General features: G+C 46.3%; 1 long non-coding RNA gene across 2 annotated transcripts; it reads left to right on the forward strand.

The window, feature by feature from the left end:
• The first annotated feature begins 10,047 nt into the window (after positions 1-10,047).
• On the forward strand, positions 10,048-16,236 carry LOC119355014. 2 transcript variants are annotated; one of them, XR_005171400.1, is made up of 7 exons: positions 10,048-10,747; positions 11,480-11,622; positions 11,694-11,758; positions 12,246-12,429; positions 14,151-14,241; positions 14,617-14,833; positions 15,745-16,236. It is a non-coding gene; the product is annotated as an uncharacterized LOC119355014 (long non-coding RNA). The 2 variants fall into 2 exon arrangements; XR_005171399.1 differs by having other exon boundaries at positions 14,151-14,833.
• Positions 16,237-25,467: the final 9,231 nt, after the last annotated feature.

Consider the following 25,467-nt stretch of genomic DNA (forward strand, 5'->3'; position numbering starts at 1 on the left):
CGAGCCACTGCGCTCACATGAGGGGGCCGGGTTGCTGGGGGTGGTTCAGGGAAATCGACTCGGTACCCCCCCTCCTGGCCAGTCCGGGGATCCTGGGGCATCGACCGGCTGAAAACCGCTCCACCCCCCGGATCTGGGACACGTGGGGACTGATGGATCCGGCCGCCATGATCAGGCCGCAACTAGGGTTTCGTCCCCTCCTCCTGGTATAAGTCGTCGCGCCGCTACTTTGCATCCCCCCATTTTGGATCTGGAAGAATGTCTTACCCATTTCTGGGAGAAGCCGGAGAGAGAGAAACCTAGGGTTCGTCCTTCCTTTGGCTGGTGGGAGGGGAAAATCCGTGGTGATCTTAGATCATTCGCTCAAGTTGCCTCCTCCTTCCCACCTAAATTTGCTACTTTCCCTCCCTGTGAAACACCTAAGATGAGAGAAGAGGGGTTCGGCGCGGGTCGTCATGGCCGCGGCGCAGGCTGTTTCAACCGGGGTGAAGGGCGAGGCCGTGGCGATGGCGGCCGCGGCCGCTTTGAAGGTGGCGGCGGGGGACGGGGGGCGTGGCCGTGATAGCCATGTCTGGACCCGCAAGACGGCGATGGGGGCCTCCTCCTCCAACACTCCGGCCGGATCTGATGAGGTTGGCTTCGATCGTTGGGAGAAAGCTGTCGGAGCGCAGCAGGATGATCTGGTCCGTCAAGATCGATGCAGGGCCGAGAGAGATGGCTCAAACCCTCGCAACAATGACAATATTCCCTCTCCTGACAAGATGCGTGAGCTTCCTTTTATCCCTGATCATTTGGTCATCTCCTCTGAGCTTTGTCAAATTTGTAGTCATACGGGGCATTCCACTGCCAAGTGTCCCCAAGCTCTCTATGTTAGATGCAAAAAGAAAGGCCATCTATCTGTGATCTGCACTGATTTCCTGCCCTGGGAGTGCATACCTGCGATGTGCGCTTTCCAAGCCAAAGGGCAGGGGTTTCACTATATTCATGATTATTCTGTTGGTAGTCAGGCTAATGAGAGGATAGTCAAGGTCATTATTACTATTGTTGAAGGGGACCTTACCACCAAACAGCTAGTAGATGAGTTTGAAAAGTATATTAGTCAGGGGTGGAGATGTTCGGCTCACTTGATTGCCCCAAAACAATATGTGATGCGTTTTCCTAATCAAATAGAGGTGGATAAAGCTCTGTTTGTTGAATATATTCCTCTTAAATCTTTGGGTGTGGTTGTCCGTATTACTCCTCGGTATGAGGATGTAGAATCTGAGGGTCTGCTGGAAGTTGATTGGGTTAAAATCAGTAAGATCCCACCTAACAAAAGATGTGACAATAATGTGGCTTACATTGGGGGACTGGTTGGGGTGACCCTAGACATTGATATGTCGACCCTCAATCGTCCTTCTTCTGTGCGTGTCAAACTGGGATGCCGTGAGGTTGATAAGATGCCCAGATCAGCTGAAGGATGTTTAGGGGGGCGGTTCTATCGCTTTCATTATGAGGTTGAAGAGGTCCTGGTGAGAAATGCCATTCGTGAGGAAGAACCTGTTCAGGTCCCACATTACGCTGTCCCGAAGAATGGTACTCCTAAGCGCAAACGGAATGATACCCCCCCTAGTGAGGATGACAAGCCCTCAGAGAGGACTGAAAAAGCTAAAACCTCCTCATATAGTGGCGGCAAAGCCTGTCGCTTGCCATCACCTAAGGACGAGGATCAGATCCATGCTGACAGTTCTTCTTCTGAAAGTGATAATGGTGGTGCTAACAGCCCTTTGCTGATTGGGACACTGGCCCTGGAAATGGCTACTGATACAACGCATCAAGGGGGTGGGCACTTGCTGTCCCAGAGTGACACCCGCAAGCATGATCCTGTTGATCATGTGGTTGCTAGTGATCACTCTTTGCAGGTGAATGTTTTGCCTGTTAGTACTTCTCCTATTTTAGCTTCTTTCTCAGTTACTAATTCAGCTCAGATTTCTGTGGTGGTTGGATACGAGGGATCAGACTTGAAGGTGTCCATGGACTACACGGTACAGCTTCCTCAAACTAACCGCGAGGAGATTACTCCTACACCCCCTCTCGCACGTGAACTTCACCTTCGATTCAGTCAGCACAACCCTCACCTCTAGCATATGAATGTGGAAGCAAGGGCTGCAAACCTGATCAACGCCAAAAATCTGACAGGTAAAAGCAAACCCAGTAATAACAATGCCTTTGCTGCTCTTGCTGATTCTGAACTTATTAGCCGTGCTTCCAAGATGGGGGTCCTAATCCCTGATAATGATTTCTCTTGTGTTAACATTGTGAGGGAATTAGAGGCTGTTAGAGCCAATCTGATTGCTAAATGTACAAACCCCCAGGTTACTATTGATGAAGTGTTTGTTACTGATGGACTTGGCAAAGATACCCCCCCTGAATTTAACTTGGCTTGATGAAGATGAGATTGCCAATGATAAGTTAGTTAAGTCCAAGTCAGCTAAAAAAAGTAAGAAAAAGATAGACAATAAATTCCTATGCCTGTGACTAGGAGTCAAAACAAGAAGAAGGACGGTGCTGATGTTTCTGGTGTCTCTACCCTGTCTAGTAGGGTCACCAGAACTAGGAAACAAACTAATTGTTCCAAATGAGTGGTCTCATTTGGAACTACAGAGGGGTGGGCAAGAAGGGAATGGCCAACTGCCTCTCTGATATCATCAGTGACCATTCCGTGGATTTCCTTGGGTTGCAAGAAACTTTGAAAAAAGATTTTACTCCTAAACTCCTTAGAAAACTTGATCCCTTTAATTCTTTCCATTGGGAATGGATTCCTGCTATCGGGAAATCTGGGGGCATCCTCTGTGGTGTTCGCATCAGCAACCTGGAGTTGCTGAAATGCATTAAAGGGGATTATGTTCTGCAAATGCATGTTAGAGACCTCAAGACCAAAAAAATCTGGAGCTTCCTAGTGGTTTATGGTCCAGCTCATGAGGAACACATGGGAGAGTTCTTGATGGAGCTGGCCACCTTTTGCCATAACACTGACGTTCCCTATATAGTTGGGGGTGACTTCAATATTCTGAGACATAATGATGAGAAAAACAAAAAGATGCACATATCTAAATCTGTTGATCTTTTCAATTCAACCATTAACACTCTTGGGCTTAGAGAAATCTATATGAGTGGTGGTAAATACACCTGGTCCAATAAACAATCCCACCCTACGCTCGAAAAACTTGATCGGGTATTAATGTCTGACTCTTGGGAGGAGATGTTTCCCTTGGTCTTTCTGAGGAAATTGGTTAGGGAACTGTCTGACCACAATCCTCTTTTGCTCTACCCTAATGGAGAAAAAAGGGCACCTACTAAAGCCCGAGAGTTTCGCTTTGATCTATCCTGGCTAAAGGATGACAGATTCCTCGGCCTTGTATCTAAAATCTGGAATAGAAAGGTTGCTGCCCCGGATCCCATCGACATCCTAAACATCAAACTGAAAAGATTTAAATCTTACTTCAAGGGGTGGGGCTCGGATAAGTTTGGACATGCCAAGAGACGGAAAGAAGACCTACGACTGGAGCTTGAGCTGCTGGAAGAGGCAGAGGAGGAGGGCCCCCTTTCGCCCGAGCTATACGGTAGGAAAACTGATGTTTGTTTTGAGCTCCATGAGCTGCTTGTCGCTGAAGAAATCTACTGGCTTCAGCAGTCTCACGAACGCTGGCTACTCCGAGGGGACCGCAATATGGATTACTTTCATAAGATTGCCAATGGCCGTAAACGGAAAAACACTATCCACGCTCTCAAGTGTGTGGAGGTGGAGATTGAGGGCATTGATAACCTGTTGGCCCACGCTACTAACTTCTATAAAGATCTCTTTGGCCCTGCACCAGGTAACCTATTTCGTCTGGACCCTAATACTTGGGGAGAGGATGAAGAACTCTCGGCCCAGGATAATTTTGATCTAATTAGAGAATTCTCTGAGGAAGAGGTCAAAGAGGCTTTATTTGACATGGATGTCAACAGAGCACCAGGGCCTGATAACATTCCTGCTGAATTTAATCAGTACTGTTGGGATATAGTTAAAAATGATATCATGAGGCTTTTTGACAGCTTCCACACAGGCACACTGGATGTGCAGCGCCTTAACTATGGCATTATCACCTTGCTCCCTAAAGTCTCGGGGGCTGATCGTATACAACAATTTCGACCTATCTGCCTTCTTCGTTGTCCCTACAAGTTGATCACCAAGGTTATGGATAGGAGAGTTTCTAGGTACGCTGACATCCTTATCAGTCCCACTCAGAATGCCTTTGTGAAAGGCAGAAGCATTATGGATGGGTTGTTGGCTCTCCACGAACTTCTCAACTATACCCATGTCAAAAAGAGGGTCGGGGTGGTCCTCAAACTTGATTTCAAAAAAGCCTACGATAAAGTCAATTGGGACTTCCTACTTGAGTGTCATAAGATGCGAGGCTTTGATCCCAAATGGTGTAGCTGGGTTGAGCAAATCCTTCGCAATGGCACAGTCAGCATCAAGTTGAATAATTGTGTCGGGCCCTATTTCCGAAGTGCTAAAGGGGTACGCCAGGGGGACCCATATTCTCCTTTCTTGTTTAATATGGATGTGGAATGCCTCACTAAAATGATCAAGAATGCCCAGAACAATAATCTCATTGTTGGGTTAGCTTTGGATCTTATTCCACATGGAGTTGCGGTGCTGCAATATGCAGACGACACGATCATCTGTCTAGAGCACGATATGGAAAAGGCCGTTAATCTTAAACTCCTGTTGTACGCTTTTGAAATGATGTCTGGCCTCAAGGTTAATTTTCACAAGAGTGAGATCTTAACCGTTGGGGGGATGCCCAGACTACTAAGGCTTATGCTAAGCTATTCAATCGCGATATAGGTCAATTCCCTTTTAAATATTTGGGCATGCCAGTGAGCTACACGGCTTTGAGAAACTCTGACTGGGATTTCATAGTTGATAAATATCTCCTTAGATTTGATGCCTGGGTTGGTAATACTGCTTATATGGGAGGGAGACACACCCTTCTAGACTCAATAGTTACTCAACTCTCTCTGTACCACATGTCTATGTGGCTGATGAACGAAACTTTTGTGAAAAAAATGGACAAACATAGAAGAAGATTCTTCTGGCAAGGGTGTATTAAAAAACGGAGATATCACTTGATCAGATGGAACAAGATATGTAGATCTAAAGAGAAAGGGGGGCTGGGTATTAAAGACCTACGCAAACAAAATATTAATCTGATGCTCAAGTGGTGGTGGAAGTTAGACACCCAGAAAGGGATATGGCAAGATATTGTTCGGGCTAGATACCTTCGCAACCAAACCGTTGCAACTGTTAGCCCTCGTTTTTCTGATTCACCCTGTTGGAAAAACTTGCTGAAAATCAAAAACCTGTATATGATAGGCAGGAAACTGTGTGTAGGGAAAGGTAACCTAACCAGGTTATGGAAAGACTCTATCAATGGGTTAACGCCTTTCCAAGAACAATTCCCATGCCTGTTTGATATTTGTGTTGATCAAGATTGTACACTAGATAAGCTAAGCTCCATAACCTGTTCTAGCTTTTTCCGCAGAAGATTGAATGCTGATTTGATAGACCAGTGGTCTAACCTTCAAGGGCAGGTGCGCAATTTGAACTTACCGAATACCCCTGACTCGGTATATTGGTACATGAATAAATCTGGCAAATATACTACCAAATCCATGTATAAATGGCTCGAAAAGCCCCTTAGTGGCTGAAACTATAGATGGATTTGGAAGGCCAAGATCCCTCTGAAGATACAAATCTTTCTTTGGCAACTTTCACAAGACGCCATCCTGACTAGGTAGGTGATGCGACATCGAAAATGGCCTGGGAACCCTGTGTGTTCCTTCTGCCAGCAAATTGAAACTTCCCAGCACTTGTTTTTTGAATGTTCTGTTGCCAGAGTGGTTTGGAGATCTATTGGAGTAACTCTGGGGACTGGTCTTTGCCCCAAAAATTGCTGGCAGTTTTTTGTTTGGTGCTATTCTTTCATTCCTGAGTACGAACGCTTTTATACAGTGGCCTTGGGCGCAGTCACCTGGTCCATCTGGCTGGCACGGAATCGTGCTACCTTTGAGAAGAAGATGACCAAATCTCCTTTTGAGATTGTTTTTACGGTGGTTTCTTTCCTTCTTTATTGGGCAGGGCTTTAGGTGGGAGACGACGTCAAGCAGCTTCGGGCAGGGGCGGAGATGATTCGCGATGGGACGATGATGTTGATGCGAGCCTGTGATGCGACTATCAAGATTGGAGAATGAACAAAGGAAAAAGGAGCTCCTCAAGCACCCCATGCCTCGCGCTGCATCTTTTACCACCCCTGTTCGTTGGAACAGTGGGCTTCTGTCTGAACTTCGGCTCCTGGTGTTTTGCTGTCATTCTCTCTTGTGACTTCTGGGCTGTCATCTGTAATAGGTCTAGATGTTTGGTGCTACTAGGTTTTCGCCCCATAGTGGTCGTTTCGATGGCGAGCGGGCGCCATGGGTTTCCTAGTAGTGTGTTGAACTCGCTCTCCCCCTCTCCTTGTTCTTAGTCTCACCCTTGTTATCTCAGACTGGTTGTATTTCCGTTCTAAGTAATGGAAAGGGGGTTAGCCCGGTTCAAAAAAAAGCGGGGGCACGACCTGGAGAAGGACTTGGATGTTGACCCGGATTTCTCTTCTATTTTTGTGGTCTGCGCCTTGCCTGGCCAGTCCGCCTGTGACTCGCATGGCCTTAAGCCTCTCGTTGCTACCGCTGTTCGTCAGATGGTTTCCCCCTGCGTTAGGCCTCTCATTGCTTGTCCTCGAGCCGACCGGCCACCTCCTCCGTCGTGGTTAGCTCCAGCCGCATCCTTGCCAAGCCGACCTGCTTCAAGACCATCCTCGCGTTGCCGAGTCGCCACGGAGAGCCGCCGTCCCCACGACGCCTGCCTCTGTTCTGAGGTTGCTCCGTTCCAAGTCGTCGTAGTTGTCGCGGCACCCAAGCCGTTTCGGCTTCAGTATGGCTGCCCCAGCCACCTTCGTGTAAGCTCGCGCCCGCGAACCCGAGTCGCTGCGTTGAGCCACCGTCGTACGCGCCCGTTTCCAGCAACGACACAAGCCACCCTATCGCCACAGCCCCCGCGGCCGTTTAAAATCACCGTTCATGGCCGTGCTAAAGCCGCCTCGTGGAGAGCTACCGCTGGGGAGCCGCCCTGTGGGGCCGCATGACGCTTCTCGCCTCCACTGCCGTCTCACCCTTGCGGTGAGCTGCCGCCCCTTTGCAGCCTTGAGCCGTCACTGTAAGCCGCCACGCTGGCCGACCTTCAAGTAGCTGTTGCAGGCCACCGGCTGGCCGGTTTTCAGGTTGCTACTCCAGAACGCCTGCACCATGGAAGAGCCGCTGTAGCGGTCTCCGTTTCTGTCCGCAGAGTTCATAGTACCGATGTGATTAGATTTTTGAAAAAGATTGATGCGGTCAGATTACCCCAACCAAGTTAATGGTGTTACAACTACTACCATCAGTATTGCTGCTATGTGCAAAACTCCATGCACAGTTGCCAAAAACATATGGTGACCTTCATCTACACGTGAGGACCAAGAACCTTGTTAGTGGCCATCCAACGCAATCTAGCCTGCTGCTACTGGACTGGAGACACGCCATGTCTACAACCAAACAACTCATCCTGGCGGCCCCGCGCGTGTTCAATGTATTTGGGCTTCTCGTATCAAAGCCAAAGATCGCACCAGCATCCGCTTAACAAATACACACACAGCCTGTCTGCGCCAGCGGTGTGTGCACACCTACAAATTCCATCAGCTTCGTCATGTGGCATGTAAGATGAATAACTTCTGCTAGCACACGTCATGGCAATCTAACATATAAGGGCATCTCCAGCCGCGCCCCCAACAGGGCCCCCAGGCCACTTTTTCGGCGCCGACGCCGAAAAAACGGCCCAGTCGCGCCCCCAGGACGCCGAAAATTGCCGGTTCGGACCTTTTTTCCACCCGGCGGTCACAGGCCGAACCCGGCGCACTGGGGAGCAGTTGGGGGCTCCGGCGCTAGGGAAAAGCACGCCTGGCCCACACCGACAGGGGAAAATTCAAGGTTTTCTTCCCCCGACTCGCCTCGCACCCCCCGCGCCCTCGGCCACCACTAGCTATATCCCGGCGATGGCCGCCACCCTACTCCGTTAGATAGCCATTCCCCGCCAGAAAATAGCAGCGCTTCGCTGAGGCAGCCCCTCCCACAGCAGCTGGGCCTTTCCGGCCGCCGTTTCCGGCCGCGGAGGCGCGGTTTAACGGCGGGTACACGCCCACCGAGCGCAAGGTGTTCGCGTTTTGCCTGCCTCGACGATGGACTCGAATGATGAGGAAGAGCTCGCCGCGCTGCTGGAGGAGGAAGCCGCGGCCGACGTCTAGGAAGAAGAGCATCTCATGGTGCTCGCCACCCTCAGCCAGCTGCTGGCGAGCAATGAAAAGCCGCGGCGAGGTGGCTCGGCGCTGGAGCGGATGAAAGCAAAGAACCGGCATCGTCTCCAAGGCTACTGCATGCTCTACTCCGACTACTTCGTCGATGCTCCACTTCATGGCGAGAGAACATTTCGGCGCCGTTATCGGATGTGCCGAAAGCTCTTCCTCAGGATTGTGAATTCCATCCGGGAGTTCGACAACTACTTCAAGTGCAAGATGGATTGCACTGGCGCTCTTGGATTCACCTCCATCCAGAAGTGCACGACAACGATGAGGATGCTTGCATATGGAGCTCCCAGTGATTCACTCGACGACTATGGGCGCATGGCCGAGTCCACCAGCATAGAGTGTTTCTATAAGTTCTCTCGGGCAGTGATGGCAGTGTTTGGGCCACAATACTTGAGAACACCCAATGCGGAAGACACTGCTCGGATCCTAGCCCAGAATGCAGCAAGAGGATTTCCTGGGATGCTTGGAAGTATCGACTGCATGCATTGGAAATGGAAGAATTGCCCATTTGGTTGGCAGGGGATGTACAAAGGCGCCAAAGGCGGTTGCAGTGTGGTGCTTGAGGCGGTAGCCACACAGGACCTTTGGATTTGGCACTCCTTCTTTGGTATGCCAGGAACTCACAATGACATCAACGTGCTGCAGTGCTCTCCTGTTTTTGCCAAGCTCGTTGAGGGCCATTCTCCTCCGGTGAACTTCAAGATCAATGGGCACCAATACAACAAGGGGTACTACCTAGCAGATGGCATCTATCCGAGATGGTCGACATTTGTGAAGACGATCTCAAACCCTGCGACAGGAGGCAAGAACGCCTGGTTTGCGAAAGTTCAGGAGGCTTGCAGGAAGGATGTCGAGCGGGCATTTGGTGTGCTCCAATCTTGATTCGCTGTTGTTCGGTACCCCGCTCAGACCTGGTCCAAAGATCAAATGTGGGAGATTATGACTTGCTGTGTCATCTTGCATAATATGATCATCGAGAGCGAGCAAGAAGACCCAGTGTTTGACACTGAACCATACTACAGGCAGGGTCCTCTAGCCGAAGTTGATCACCAGCTACCGGCAACTTGGACTGCCTATCTCAGTATGCGTCAGGAGATCCGAGACCCACAGGTGCATCATCAACTGCAGGAAGATCTGATTGAGCACCTATGGAGGCTCAAGGGGGACGCCGTGTGATGAAATATGAGTTTTCATTTGTTGAACTATATAATTTGTATTGAACTATTTCTTGTTGTACTATTTTGTTGAAATATTTGATTTTTCTGTGATAAAATATGTGATAAGAAATAATTGTGTTGATAATTGAACGCCGAGACACGACGAAACCACGCCGAATATGGGCCTATTCTCGCCCATATGGGCCCTTTATTCGCCGAAATTGGGCTGCAAAGTGGGTCAATTTCGGCGCCTGGGGGCGAGCTGGGGGCGACTATTGGACGCAAAACCGCTCCAGCGTCAATTGTATCGCCAGCTCGCCCCCAAAGGATGATTTTTATGCGTCCTCGGGGGGCCAAAGGCTGAAGACCCAAAGCCTCCTAGAGTGGTAGTCACAACAACTAAGGCATCGAGCGCACGGTACCACGCGAGGGCGCACCGCACCACACGAGCGAAATCCACAGCGAGCGAGCGAGGCCACAGCGATCGAGCCAGAGGAAAAAAGGCATCGAACCCTAGCCCCAATCCACAGCCCCGCGCCTCTCGCTCCTCCCTCCCTCGTCCGCCGCCACTCCCTCCCACCTCCTCCTCCTGCGCCCTAGGAGCCCCGCCGGCGACTGCTACTCCTCCACCGCCTCGCCTCTTCCTCCTCCTCGCCTTCCCATCGCTCGTCTTCAGGCCGCAGCGGTGGTTCCCGATCTGAGCCGTCTTCAGGTGCGTGGAGCGACGGAGGTAGGCTCCCTCCTCCACGGTCGCGCGGCGGGAGAGGAGTCAGCCCCGGTGCTCTGCCTCTCCATCCGTCTCCGCAAGCTATCGTCCGATGCCGTCGTTGCCCGCCATCATCTTCATCTTGCTCGCTGCCTGCTTGCTAGAGAGCCATGTCTTTCCTCGCTGTAGGTTCTGGCGTTCTGCCATGGCTTTTCTTGTCCCGTCCCACTCGCCTCCCCCTCCTCGTCACCCTCCTCTCTCTCTCTCTCTTTCTCGCTCACTGCCAAGAAGCCGCCGGAGGAGGAACTCGACCTGGACGACCGCCGCTGGACGAAGAGCCCCGAAAAAATCCCCCAACCACCCCTGCGCCACCGCCTCTTCACCTTCGACCACGGGTTGCAACGTACGGTCAGAGGACCAAGGTGTGGATTCTCCCCCTTTCCCTTTTCCTTGATTCTCATTTGTTCCTCCAGCCCCTCCCATCCTTGCCTACACAGCACACACACACTCTCTCTCATCTCGTGGATGGGAATGGCCAGCGTGGATTAATTAATTTCATCATATTTCTGTCAGATTTGATTTCAACAGCGGCGGTGGTGTCTTGCTGTTCTTTGCACATATTTCTGTCAGATTTGATTTAATTTCATCCTTGCTATTCATATCTATTAATTAATGACCTGTACATACATATTTTATCATGTCTACTAACAATCTCATCAGTTTACAGTTCATACATCGGGTTATTTTATCCTGTTTTCTTCAGGTTTGATTTAGGGTGTTCCTTTTTCCTTTTTCAGATCTATGCCATATGTGTAGCAATAGTTCTAAAACACCCCCACTCCTTCTCTTCCTATCAATTTAATCAGGACCCACTCTGGACCATTTTCAGAAACCACTCTAAACCATTTTCTGAAAATTGATAGGAAGAGAGTGATTTTCATAACAGCGGCTGCAGCCCCCAGGGTTAATTAGAACCTAAAATGTTTCCTTTAGTTTATGAAAAAGGTCTAGAGTGGTTTCTGCAACTGCTGTTATGTTTCATTGATTCAGTCCTATAGTTGGATGGTTCCAGTGGATTTTACTAAATGGTTTTGTAGATTTAATTAGTGAAAAGGCCTCAATTGGTTTATGCAACATTGCTTGTCTGTTGGCAGTTGGAGCATACTAGGCAAATGGACCTTGCCGTGAGTCGTGGTGCAACAGTGACCTCGATGGGCAGGGCAATGGTCAGATACGAGTCAGCACCGAAGATGACTGTAAGCACTCAAAAAAGTTTACCACGCTAGAGCTATGTCAGGTACCTACTGTTCTTTTGTGCTTTTTGTTTTCTATTTCCCGTCAGAAGCTCATTCGATAATCAATTTGCAGGTTGTATGAGGGCAGTTAATGAATATACTTGTGACACTTAAACTCTCAGGCAAGCTTGCTCTCAGGTAAATTACTAATCATTCAAATCACTAATCAGGTAAAGCACAATAATAAGCCCACCAGTCATAGCAGAGGAAAAATAACCACGAAGTGAAAATAGATTGTGAAAATTAGACAGCTCAGACGATGTAAAAGACAGAATCGGACGACCAGCGAGTTTTCAATCTGGGGGAGCTCGGAGTAGCCGAGTTGCCCAGCCAGATTAATTTTTATTGGGCATTCAGATTCTTATTTTGCGTTTCGTAGATTTTTAGCTGGGTGTATAAACATACACACACACACTGACTTCTGATTTCAGTGACGGGGGTAAATTATTGTGCCATATATATTGTTGCCATATTTAGTAATCATGCATATACATGTACATTGGTTTTTATCAAATGTACATGTGCTCCTGTAGCATATCTTCAGGTTTGGGGATTTAAATGCCCTTTGTTTTGTGTACCAGGTGGTTAACTGAGATTTTGTTTGCTTATTCTACTGTTTTTTTAGCAATGCCAACAAACATGGTTTATGATGATATTGGTGGTCTGAAGCTTTAGATCGTCGGGGCTGCTCTCATTTGTTCAATTTGCCAGTGATCCTTCCATTCTACTGCTGCTCATTATTATCACATGAAGGAGGTGTTCTTCCGTTACAATACTCCTGACGTGTTCCATGAAATGTCTATGAGCTGGTATGTTGTTCATTCTCTCTTTTTTTTCTTCTTGCAGGCTGATCTATGTTCTCTGTTTGTTGGGTCCTCCGTGTCATTATGAACAAGGTTGGGTCTCTCTTGCTCAGTTTTTGTCTACTAAAAGTGATGTGAGCTGATGTGCTTGTTTGGGCGGTCTCCCTGTGTGTGTGATATTTGTTTGCATATCAACCCTGTGTGCTTGAAATTTACTAGCATATCATGATATCAAACGAGGATGTGTTCTTGTTTACCTCTTGAATAGACAGATCTTGGTGCATTACTGGTACCGTGCCTCTAGGTGGTCAGGGAGGGTCGCACTTGCGCTATGCTTCCCTCTGGATTCTAGCATGGTGTTCGGGTGCCTAGCTTAGTTCAGTTCTGAGTCGAAAGCAACGAAATCATATGTTTCTGAATCTTGGATATACCTTACAATGCAGCGGCCCATTCTTGTCGTGCCTGGACTGGCTAGATCGATTAGAGTTTGTCTAATATGCCTTCAGTAATCAGCAGCAACACACGAGATCCTGGAACCTGCATTAGTTATTGTTTGCACAATAATTACTTATTGATATCATTACCAAGCTATCCGAGCCATCAATCCCCGGACACCACTTGGTTTCCTTGCCCATTTATTCATCGGATCTGTACACAATCGACAGGATTGACTTCAGATCTTACATAAGGTTTCATAAAGATAGTTCAGAACCTAAGCTATACAAAGTTTTACAAACGAAATCTACACAGACTCATGGATTTGAAACTGAAAGATATTATGTGATGCATCTCTCCAAAAATCCAGCATAATTATATAGAGGAAACATATATTCCCAGAAATTTACGGTCGCGGTCGAGAGCAACGGTGAGTGTAGAGCAAGCCTGTGGGAGAGTTTTTCTGAAAGCAAGCCCTCAGCTCGCCCCGACAACCTTTCCCTGTCAGCTTCGCTCCCCTCTTCCTCCTCTTTGCTTAGAATTGTTTTATTGTCATTCATATTCTGTATTAAATTCTGATGAGGTTTCTGCTTGTTAGATTAAATTCTAGCCAAGACTAAACTGTAGCCACAAGAAGGCAGGATTCTACTTGTTTAGTCTAAAAAAGAGTTTTTGACTTATTTGATTAGATTCTAAGTCAGCTTTTGGGGGGACTTTAGATACAATCTGTTAGTTGGAAAAAATATGTGTTCTTGCGCTTGAGAAATTGCTGCCACTGTTACTGTATCATATATGAATATGTACAAGGCATCAGAAAGCACAAGTAGCAGGAACAATTAGTTCAGTTTTAATATTATAGTGCTACTCATCCTAAATTGTGTTAATTAATCTGCTAGACTATGGTGATGACAGAGGGGTACTGTTTTTTAAAATTGTTTCTTTGTTCCAATTATAAAGGGCCCTCTGCAAGGATATTGATTTCATCATGTGTAGAAGTTTAGTTGGACAGATATTGTTCGTCAGTTTCTTAGTGCGTGCCTAGCTGTTTCCCCTTTTTACATTGCTTATTTTCTATAGGATTTCTTGAAAGATAATAGCTTGCTTCAACAATTGTAGAACGATCATGGTTTCTTTGCATTTCTGTACTTTTATACGATTAACAATTTCATGGCTATCCTGTGTAAGAAACAGACATCATTGGCATTGGCCAATGCATTTGCGTTAAATGCCCTGTTGGCCGAGTGATGTAGTCCTATTGTGAAGATGCTTATTGTTTCATTTCTGTAATGTAGGAACATGTATATCCTTTCAAGTTCACTGATGCGGTTACCACTACAACACACGTCCCTCCAAGGACCAAGGGTGGGCATGATCTTCTACAAGGTTGTTGTCTGTGACTATTAGTACGGGATCAACTTTGCGGTGTCCCCATCGCTTCAAGTCAAGCTAATAGAGCTAAATGGGTATCCAATTTTAGAAAGCACACTTAAGAAACATGAACACGTGTCTTTAGATCCTATGGAGCATTCCTAATAATGACCATCTATTTAACTATCTTGGATCATTACCATTACAAAATGCAGCATGGCATTCATAATGTTCAGTTATTCATAAATGTGGCATTTAATTATTCTCCTGGCATGATATTTAAGCATGTTGCATATACCAATCTGTTGATAATTCAATTATTGATTCTGATGTACAAACATGCAAAACCATTGCCTGTTTGGATGATGCACATGAGTATGTTTTTGTTAGTTTTCGGTGATGTACGTCGTGAAGCGGGACGGGCGGACGGAGACGGTGCACTTTGACAAGATCACGGTGCGGCTCAAGAAGCTCAGCAATGGGCTCAGCCAGGAGCACCGCGACCCCGTGCTCGGTCTGCGTCAGGGTATACATGGGCGCCACCACCAGCCAGCTCGCCGCCGAGACCGCCGCCGTGCTCACCGCCTCCCAGCCTGACTATGCCTCCGTACGTTCCCTCTTTCGATCTGTCTCTCCCCTTCCGGTCCGTTCCATTCCCCCTCACGGCGCCCGTGTTCGTGTGTCCTGGTCTGACGTATGTGCGTGTGTGGTTCTTCTGCAACTCGCGGCGAGGATTGTTGTGTCCAACCTGCCGCCAAGTGGAAATAGTTTGTGTGGCGCTCGTAAATAGAGAGCATTCTGGTAGAAAGGTACAGGAAAGAATAGGGAAACTTCTGTCATTTTCTTTGGTCTCTGAAAAATAAATGGTGATATGGGCTGATACATTGCTAAATTACATGATACAAACTCACTTCTTTTTTGACTTTTGGTTTACTTTGTTGTGCTACAATGGCTCTCCTAGGAATGTTCTTCCATGCTTTGATGTGCACAATCCAGAAAGTGCATGCATCCAGAAACCAAATAGGATTTTTTTGTGTTATCTTCTCTTAAATCTTGTGCTTGTCCAATAAGAATAAGGTTTGGTGGTATTGCTTTTGTCTGTCACCTGGTAGATTTCAGACTTCAAGCTAGCTGCAGTTATTTCAGGTTCTATGTGCAAATCCTTGGTGTGACATGATTGGTAACTAACCATGAATACGTTACAATCTGATATGTCTAATTCTTGATTTATGTGGTACCATGGTCTAAAAATTGGTCCTAAAGATACATGATGTTTTTGTACAAAGTTGAGACAGTTATTTTGGAACGGAGGGAGTATTAGATTATTTTGTTCCTTTTTAATTTGGTTCTAAAATATAGTTTCAGAGTGATCATTTTGCATCAGCCAAGCTTGCCCTTGTTACAAATAATTGTTCTGTTGTCCTCGATTCGCTTTCTCGGGTTTTTAATGCTACAAGTATTATTGTTCCAGTTTTTTTTTAGTTATTCATCATGCCATTTTTCTTTCTGCCTTTGCAGCTGAAAGATTAGCGAGACTGGCTAAATTCTGAACATGTTCCATGTGAGAGAAATAGCATGTTGATTTCATCTTGAAATAATCATAGCTGAGGGACGAGCTTCGTAACTAAGGGTCATGTGTAGAGCTGAAGGAAGAAGTTGCGAGGCTTGGAACTCTCCTTGTGAAGGGCTCAGGGACAGCAGTGAGGACAATGCCTCTTTAGTTGTAATTGTGATACTCCTGATCTGCAAGTAAACACTCCTGTGATACTAAATGTTGGTTGTTAGTACAGAGGTGATGCCATTACTTGGTTCTTTGGTACTCCCTCTGTCCGGAAAAGCTTGTCCCTCGAATGGATGTATCTAGCACCAAGTTAGTGCTAGATACATCCATTTGAGAAACAAGCTTGGGACAAGCTTTTTCGGACGGAGGGAGTATTGATTTCATGATTTGTGGTTAATACATGATGTAATACAATCTACACTGCATTATATTTCCAGTTACATATCTTACTTACTCACTACTAACATTCTTTCTAATTCGCTTCTTGCGCTAATCGCCATTGGCGCAACCGGGTCATCTAGTGAAGAGAAAAGCAAAGCGGTCATAGCCAGGGATCGAACTCAAGCCGCAACAGTACTGCACGAGAGTAGCTACCACTGTATCCGACGAAAGTATCAGGACAATGATTCATGAAAAATATGGTGCCATGCTGTGCCTACAAAATATGCGTTAGCATCATCATGCGCCGGCATCCGCACCCGCTTGCTGTGGAATGGATGTGTGCAAGCCGCCGCTTGTGCAGCTTGATCTACATCAACTCGTTGAGACTGCACCTGCGATTGACTTGTCATCCATATGGCTTACCGTGCCTACGATTGACTCGCCGTCCGTGTTGGCTTATAAACGCCGCGGCCGGCTCATATGTCTGCTCCCGCGGCCAACTCGCCTACAATTGATTTCAGCTTCACCATGGTAATCATCAGCTCCACGGTGGATAATTACTGGCCTAACATATCAGGTGAAATCCATTCAGTATATTTTTATATTATATATTGCTTTTTTTAAAAGCGCAATTACTCTGGCTTGCAAGTTCTCCAGTGCAAGACAAGTTATATCATTGAGATGTTGAATGACTCATACCGGTTTATATCACGGTCAAATATGGAGAATCTCAGGACAACTTCTCGAGTCACTTTAAGACTCAGGGGCTACAATGACATGACTCGGCGAAATCGGCCAGTTTAAGTGAATTCAAGAAGCCCGGGTCATTGGAGGAAAAGATAACCCGGTCCCGGAGGCTGCTGCCATATTGATGCAAATTTAAAAGCCGTCAGAAAATTTCCGGCTTAAAATGAAGAATGCCGGTTTAAAATCCGGTTCAAGAGAAATCTGTCTCTCACAAAGTTTTGAAGATCTCAACATCTGGTTTAAAATCCAGTTCAAGAGAAATCTGTCTCTCACAAACTCTCAATATCCGGTTTAAAATTCCGGCTTAAGAAGAATTTATCTCTCGCAAAGTTCGAGTTCTCAGGAAAAATTAAAGGGACCAAAGAGAGTTTGTTGCAAAGCACAACTCAAACATAGGTACCCTTCTTCCAAGACCATTGGGGTCTGATCGTATTTGAATCTAGCTTAACCCCTTTTGGTCCGACTTTGATCGTACTCGAATCAGAGTCGTTAAAAAAGTCTAAAGGTCATTTGGGGGCTTCCTGTTCAAACATAGGTCGTATTCGAACCAAAGAAAACATAGCTGTCGGTACCCTCTTGATCGGCGCAATGCCAAACCCACTAGGGGGCTTCTTGATCATATTCGAATCATAGCTTAACCCCTTTTGGGTCCGACATTGATTGTATTCGAATTAGAGTCGTTAAAAAAGTCTCAAAGTCATTTGGGGGCTTCCTGTTCAAACATAGGTCGTATTCGAACCAAAGAGAACATAGCTGTCGGTACCCTCTTGATCGGCGCAATGCCAAACCCACTAGGGGGCTTACTGATCGTATTCGAACCATAGCTTAACCCCTTTTGGTCCGGCTTACTGATCATATTCGAATCAGAAGCCTCACCTTTTCTCTTTGTTTGCTGTAAGTTTTTGAAAACAATCTTTCGGGTTTGTCTTGAGACTTTTTTGTTCAGATCTGAGGCATATATATGTGGTTTCTATTTAACCCGGCTTGGCTTTGGACGATAAGTCGCCAGCATATGACAATCATCAAACATTTGGAAGTCTTGGCTTCTAAATATTGGGTTATCACCCTTACTGTGCAGGTCACATAAATCGGCAATGCAAATTCAATATCACAGGTATGATATTATAGTTATGTTTCAAAGTTATGATTCATAACAGACTTATCTGTGACTCCTGTTTTACACATCAGTGGTCATATGTAAGATATTATGACCCGCCCTGCGGTAAACCACCAAGGGTTCTTGTGATCTACTTGTGTGCGGGATAAGACTACATTTGGGTGGTTACCCGCCCTGGCTTTTGACGTTAAGTCACCAGAGTATATGTTGTTTAAACTCTGTGCAGGATTTGCAGAACTATGACTTATACAAATGCTTAAGTCCAAGCTCATCATTAAAATTGATGCTTCAAAATGATTATCTGTTCTAGATTTTCTCAAAGGCAATAAATAGCCGGGTTATAAAAATTCCGGCTTACAATGGAGGCGTATTAAATCGCCATCGGCCAAGAGCCGCCGGGTATTTAAACTCCGAATTTATTTGTCAATAGATAAGGTATTCAAAGTCGCTTTGCCGCAATGGCTATTATTTTATCAATGGATATAAGTTATTCTACAATTGAAGGAATAGTCCCGAGCCGCTGCAGGCTTATGAGCCGGCACTTGGGGGCTACATTATTCATATTGGGATTATAGCAAATATGCAAGTCCCATGTCACTGCCAGCATGCACCATGGCACTTGGAGGCTAATGCAAAGTCATTTTTTGGCTCACTTTATTGAAGATCCGACTCATCACATTGTAATGAGCCGGCCCTTGGGGGCTACCAATTGCTCCTGTCAACAATTCAAGGTACACAAGTCTTATTCCATTATATTGAAGGGTCCACTGCTCAGTTGGTAAAGCACAAAGCTCTTAACCTGGTGGACGTGGGTTCACGCCCCATGATGGGGGTTACATCATATGATGTTCTTTCCAAAGAAATATATATAAAGTCCTAGCTTAGAATTATCTTACTAAGACGGACCTTGGGGGCTACACGTTGCTGCTTGAATTTGCATGATCATACATACAAAGTCCCTGCTCATTATTGCATACTGACCCGGCCCTTGGGGGCTACACTGGTTGAAGTTTTTTGAGCATCAGGCAATTAAAAAGTCCCAGGTTGCTGCAAGCATGACAACCCAACACTTGGGGGCTACATATATGGAGTATTCAGTCTTTACTAGTGACTGAGATGAACAACACGGATTTCTTCAAAGTGGTTATTTACATTGAAGTAAGTCTTAAGTCATCACTTTGCTCTGCTCAAGACTTGGGAGCTACAGGTAACACGGATATAAGGGAGAAATATTTTCAAATTCTCAGTTTTGAGGAAACCAGATTGACCCGGCGTCACCAATCATTATGACCCAATGTCTGCAACAATCATAACCCGGCATCATCAATAATCATGAACCAGCGTTGACAACAATCATGAACCGGCGTTGGCAACAATCACGACCCGAAGTTATCAGTTTTTATAACCCGACAATGGTGGTAATCATAAACCGGCGAGTTCTACATTTTCAAGCCGGCTGAATATCAGTTGAATATTTAAAGACCAATATTTTTGTCAAGTCAGAGCATTGAAGACCGACTCAAATGGATTCTTTATTTACAATATTTCTTCTACAAGCAAGTTGATTATGAAGCCGGCCTATTGACCCGGATTTTCTAGAACAAGGAAATGACAAGGACTTAAGGATGATCAGGCGCCGTCTTACAAATATTTAACCCGGAGCACAACCTGTCAAATTTGTTCTTGTGTTTATTTTGCAGGATCTGTTTAACATGGATAAATCCAAATTAAACCGGGGGCTAATGTCAGGGATATACCCCGCGGTATGACCCGGCCGGACTTGGCGGCTCACCAGAGACCCGGCGATATTTGGCGACTTACCGATGACCCCGACAGCGGGTCAGATGGATGACAAGGCCCAAGGCCCAAAAAGCCGGTTCATGTGAAGGTGGGCCGGTTTAAGAGAAATGGCGTAAGGAATATTCTCCTACAAAGGAAGCAAGACTAGGACTCCACTTGTAATAGAGTAATCATAATCCTAATAGGACTAGTCATGTAAGTCGCCCTTACAACATATATAAGGAGGGGTAGGGCACCCCAAGAGGGACAAGTTTTCGTAAGTTTCACAAGTTAGGTTTAGACAGACAAGTCAATAGCTCTCGAGATAGAGCACCCTTGTAATCGTGTTCATCATCATCAATATCAATGAAGCAGGATGTAGGCTTTTACCTCCACCATGAGGGGCCGAACCTGGGTAAAGGCCTCGCATCTCTCGTCCCGTTCAACCCCTCTCAAGCTACCACATAGATGCGTTGGCCTCATGACTGATTCCTCACACTAGGACATCTGCCGTGACAATTCCACGACAAAAGGCGCCTTCCGCCTCCTCCTCCTCCTGTGAGATCTTCCAGCAATGCAGTGGTCAAACATAATTCCAAGTTTGCAAAGGTGAACATGATGAACGCAGCTCAGGCAGAGCATTCTTCAGAAGTGATCATGGATAATCTTCCTGTTAACGACTTTCCTGCAAAAGTTCTATTTGATACTGGTGTATCGCTTAGTTTCATCTGAAGACCATTTGCATCTCGGCATGAGTTGGCTTTCCAAGTTTTGCCTAGACCGTTATCAGTTGTCTCTCCGGGTAAATGCATGAACACAAGCTCCATGGTTCGGGATGTTTCTATCAAGATGGGAAACTATAAATTTCTATCTTCTCCAATTGTTCTTGGTGACTCGGATATTGATCTAATTCTCGGGATGGACTGACTTTCTAAGCACAAGGCTCAGCTTGATTGTGCTGCTAGGCAGATTCAATTGACACACTCTTCTGAGGATGTGATCATCTATGCCGCTCGTGATGAAACCATTCGATTGTTCTCTCTCAATGAGAAGGGCGAGTTGAATGCCATCTCTCATACTCCAGTCATTTGTGAATACCAAGACGTCTTTCTAGAAGAGCTTCCCGGAATGCCTCCTCACCAACCAGTTGAATTCGTTATCGATCTAGAGCCTGGCACGGAACCTGTTTGCAAGCGTGCTTACAAGCATGGACCAGAGGAGTCCCGGATGTAACTTGCCATATTTGTAACTCCGACTCTTGCCATTTTCGGCTTTAAGTTATGAGATTCCCTTCGTGGTTGGGTTTTGTCTTTCGTTTTGCATTTTGTTCATGTCAAGCATTTCATATCATGTCATCATGTGCATCGCATTTGCATTCGTGTTCGTCTCATGCATCCGAGCTTTTCCCCCGTTGTCCGTTTCACAATTCGACACTCCCACATGCACCGGTGCACCCCTCTTGTCTCTTTTCGTGAGCGGGAGTTAAACGTTCTCGGAATGGGCCGAGATTTGTCAAGTGGCCTTGGTACACCACCGATAGACCACCTGTCAAATTTCATTCCATTTGGAGGCTGTTTGATTCCCCAACGGTTAACCAGGTAACCGCAAAAGCCTCTTTGGGTTGCAGCCCAAGACCCCTCCAAAACAGCCCAATAACCCATCTAAACCATCTCCATGTCCTCCGCCATCGGATCACGGTCGTGTGGGCGAAAACCACACCTCATTTGGACACTCCTATCTCCATCTACCTATAAATATGCATTCCCCTTCAAAAATCACGCAGATGAAATCCTAGCACCGCTCCCCTCGCGCCGCCGGACGTTTTTTCCCCACTGCCGGACTTGTCCGCCACCTCCGCCGCCGCCACATGTCAGCCTATGATACGCTGCGCCGCCCGCACCCACATCCCCGCGCCCCTGCGCACCGGCCTGCTGGGGCCCAGGCGGGGCCCTCCCCGGCCCGCGCCCCGCCGCCGTCGCGACCCGGCCGCCCGAGCACCCTGCCGCCGCGTGTTCTCCGCCGCGCAGCCCCGCATCTTCACCGCGCCACCGCCCGACTCCGCCTCGCCGCCGGGATCCGGCCGGCCCCCTCCTGGCGAAGGATCCGGTCATCTTCCCCCTCCCTTCCGGCGAGATTCCGATGAACTCCAGCGAACCTCGATCTGCGTGCAAACCCTAGATCCAGATCTGGGTGGTGATATTTTCATCTCAGTCTTTTCCCTGCTATTATTTTTATGCCATGTAAACTTGATGCTACATTGAGATCCATGCTTATTTTGGGATACTTCAGTAAGGATGTTTGGAACATGTGATTATGCTCTATCCATTCATGCCCCTGTTTGCAATTATAGAGTCCTCTAGCATGTCATTTTCTTGCTCTACTTTTGCTATAAAATGTTCCTGGCAGAATGTTAACATGTTAATCAATATTTCCATGTGTTTTTCTAGTGATCCATGCATCCTATTAACTTGCTCTTGCCATGGTTAGCTTCATCAACATGTCATATTACTGTTGGTATGATTGTTTTGTCATGAAATGATTTGTCGTGAGTGGCCTGAGCTCACAAAGTTGCTATCATAAATCTGTTTATGCCATGCTCTGTTTTTTTGTAAGTCTGAAACTATTAATAAAACTTGCTATGTTTACATGGGTGCCATCATATCTTCTGTGCCTTTTTGGCTCAAGTTCAGTAAGGGACTTTTGTTCTATTCTTACATTAGAATCATGCCATGCTTTTATTTGCTATGATATGTTCCTGTAGCATGTTGTTTGCTAGCTTTAAATAGTGCTTCCTGATGTTGTTTTTGACATGTTTGTATTTTCACTAAGTGTGTGAAGATGATATCTTTTGCACTTTTGCCATGCTTTTTCGAACCTGTTCTTGAGTGATTTAGCCATAGCAAAGTGTTCATGTTTTGTCAAGCATCTCTTGTACATCACTGCCATATCCTTTGTTGCTATGTTGGAGTGCAGTAGCTTAGTTTCTTGTTGCATTCAAAGTGCTATCATGTTGTTAATCACAGTTTGCACCATTCTTGTTTTGCTTGCCATTTGTAAACCGTGCATCCGTTTCCGGTGATCTTTATATCGATTTCAACCGAAATCATCTTGTCTTTCCAGTGGCATACTTAGTTTTCCAAGTTGATGCCTTGATCATTCTTTCCCTTCCGGAGCACGCATATGCATTGCACCGTGTATATCATGCCATGTATTGCATCATGTTGATTGTGCATTGCACCGTGATTGATTGTTGTTCCTTTGCTTGTGTTCTTGCTTTGGGTAGATCCGGAAGATGAGTACGTGAACGAGGAACCTATTGAGTACGCTAACGAGGATCAAGCTTTTGACAACTTTGAGAACTTTGGAGGCAAGATGACCATACCCTCGAAATCACTCCTATCTTTGCTTGCTAGTTGTTCGCTCTATCGTTATGTCACGCTACCTACCACTTGTTATATCATGCCTCCCATGTTGCCATGTCAAGCCTCTAACCCACCTTCCTAGCAAACCATTGTTTGGCTATGTTACCGGTTTTGCTCAGCCCCTCTTATAGCGTTGCTAGTTGCAGGTGAAGTTGAAGTTTGTTCCATGTTGGAACATGGTTATGTTGGGATATCACAATATATCTTATTTACTTTAATGTATCTATATAGTTGGTAAAGGGTGGAAGGCTCGACCTTTTTCCTGGTGTTTTGTTGCACTCTTGCAGCCCTAGTTTTCGTCATACCGGTATTATGTTCCTTGATTTTGCGTTCCTTACATGGTTGGGTGTAATGGGAACCCCTTGACAGTTCGCTTTGAAAAGAACTCCTCCAGCAAGGCCCAACCTTGGTTTTAACATTTGCCACCTAAGCCTTTTCCATTGGGTTCCGTGGACTCAAGGGTCATCTTTATTTTAAACCCCCGGGCCAGTGCTCCTCTGAGTGTTGGTCCAACCTGTCAACCGCCGGTGGCCACCAGGGGCAACTCTGGGCCGGCCTACCGGAAGTTTGGACAATCCGGTGTGCCCTGAGAACGAGATATGTGCAGCTCCTATCGGGATTTGACAGCACAGTCGAGCGGCTTTGCTGGTCTTGTTTTACCATTGTCGAAATGTCTTGTAACCGGGATTCCGAGACTGATCGGGTCTTTCCGGGAGAAGGAATATCCTTCATTGACCGTGAGAGCTTGTGATGGGCTAAGTTGGGACACCCCTGCAGGGTATAAACTTTCGAGAGCCGTGCCCACGGTTATGTGGCAGATGGAAATTTGTTAATATCCAGTTGTAGAAAACTTGACACTTAACTTAATTAAAATGAATCAACCGCGTGTGTAGCCGTGATGGCTCTTTTCGGCGGAGTCCGGGAAGTGAACACGGTATTGTGTTATGCTTGAATGTAAGTAGCTTCAGGATCACTTCTTGATCACTTCTAGCTTCTCGACCATGCGTTGCTTCTCTTCTCGCTCTCAATTGCGTATGTTAGCCACCATATATGCTTAGTGCATTGTTGCAGCTCCACCTCACTACCTTCTCCTACCCATAAGATTAAATAGTCTTGATCTCGCGGGTGTGAGATTGCTGAGTCCTTGCGACTCACGGATACTTCCAAACAGTTGCAGCTGCTGAGGATACCAGTGCAGGTGATGCTACCGAACTCAAGTGGGAGTTCGACGAGGATCTAGGTCATTAACACATTTCATTTCCTGATGATCAATAGTGGAGCCTAGTTGGGACGATCGGGGATCTAGCATTTGGAGTTGTCTTCCTTTATTTTGGCCGTAGTCGGTCTTTGAGTGTATTCGGATGATGTATGAACTATTTATGTATTGTGTGAAGTGGCGATTGTAAGCCAACTCTTTATCCCTTTCTTATTCAGTACATGGGATTGTGTGAAGATTACCCCTCTTGCGACAAAACTACCATGCGGCTATGCCTCTAATTCGTGCCCCGACACGTGGGAGATATAGCCGCATTGTGGGTGTTACACGTCTAAACCCATTCTACTTTGTTTCCATAATAAATGTGTGAACGTGACTCTACAAAAGACCAAACCATGCCCCCATAGGATTCACGTCCGTGCCTCTTCCTCTAAAAGAGTCAACGGGGCCATTTCGAAAACAAATATAGGCGAACGTGACTCTATATAAAGCCACACCATTTGGAACACGAAGAAAAACTAACATGAGACTACACAATACCAAGTCGTGCCTTTTTGCGACCCATGACCGTGCGAGGAATATACTACACCAGCGTCCCTCGAATAGGCCATTCCGTGCCTCACAGAGTAAATAGTGGGTGTTCACATCCGACAGTGCCTCTATGGGCCGAACGCCCGTGCCTCTCCGTCTGATCGAGTCAACGGAATCATTTGGAGCACAAACATGCTGTCTATGACGTTTTTAAGTTGACAGGGTTCATGGTTCCCAATTCATTGTTGTTCTTCTAATTGCAAATTGACTGCTCTCTTATTTATATAGTTCACTTCACCTGCTGAGGTTGCTTTAAATAATCACACTGTTTCCTCTTCAGCTCTTCTAACAGTATCTTATGGATTTCATGAGATGGGATCTCGTCAAGTGAAGTGAAGTCAGAAAGATTTATCTGTTTCAAGTCAAATATTATCTCTGGGGCATATCCCTGGGAGTAATCTGAGACAAATAGAAACGACAGCTTGTA

This window comes from Triticum dicoccoides, chromosome 2A (genome assembly GCF_002162155.2).
Source record: "Triticum dicoccoides isolate Atlit2015 ecotype Zavitan chromosome 2A, WEW_v2.0, whole genome shotgun sequence".
In the NCBI taxonomy this organism is placed as follows: Eukaryota; Viridiplantae; Streptophyta; class Magnoliopsida; order Poales; family Poaceae; genus Triticum; species Triticum dicoccoides.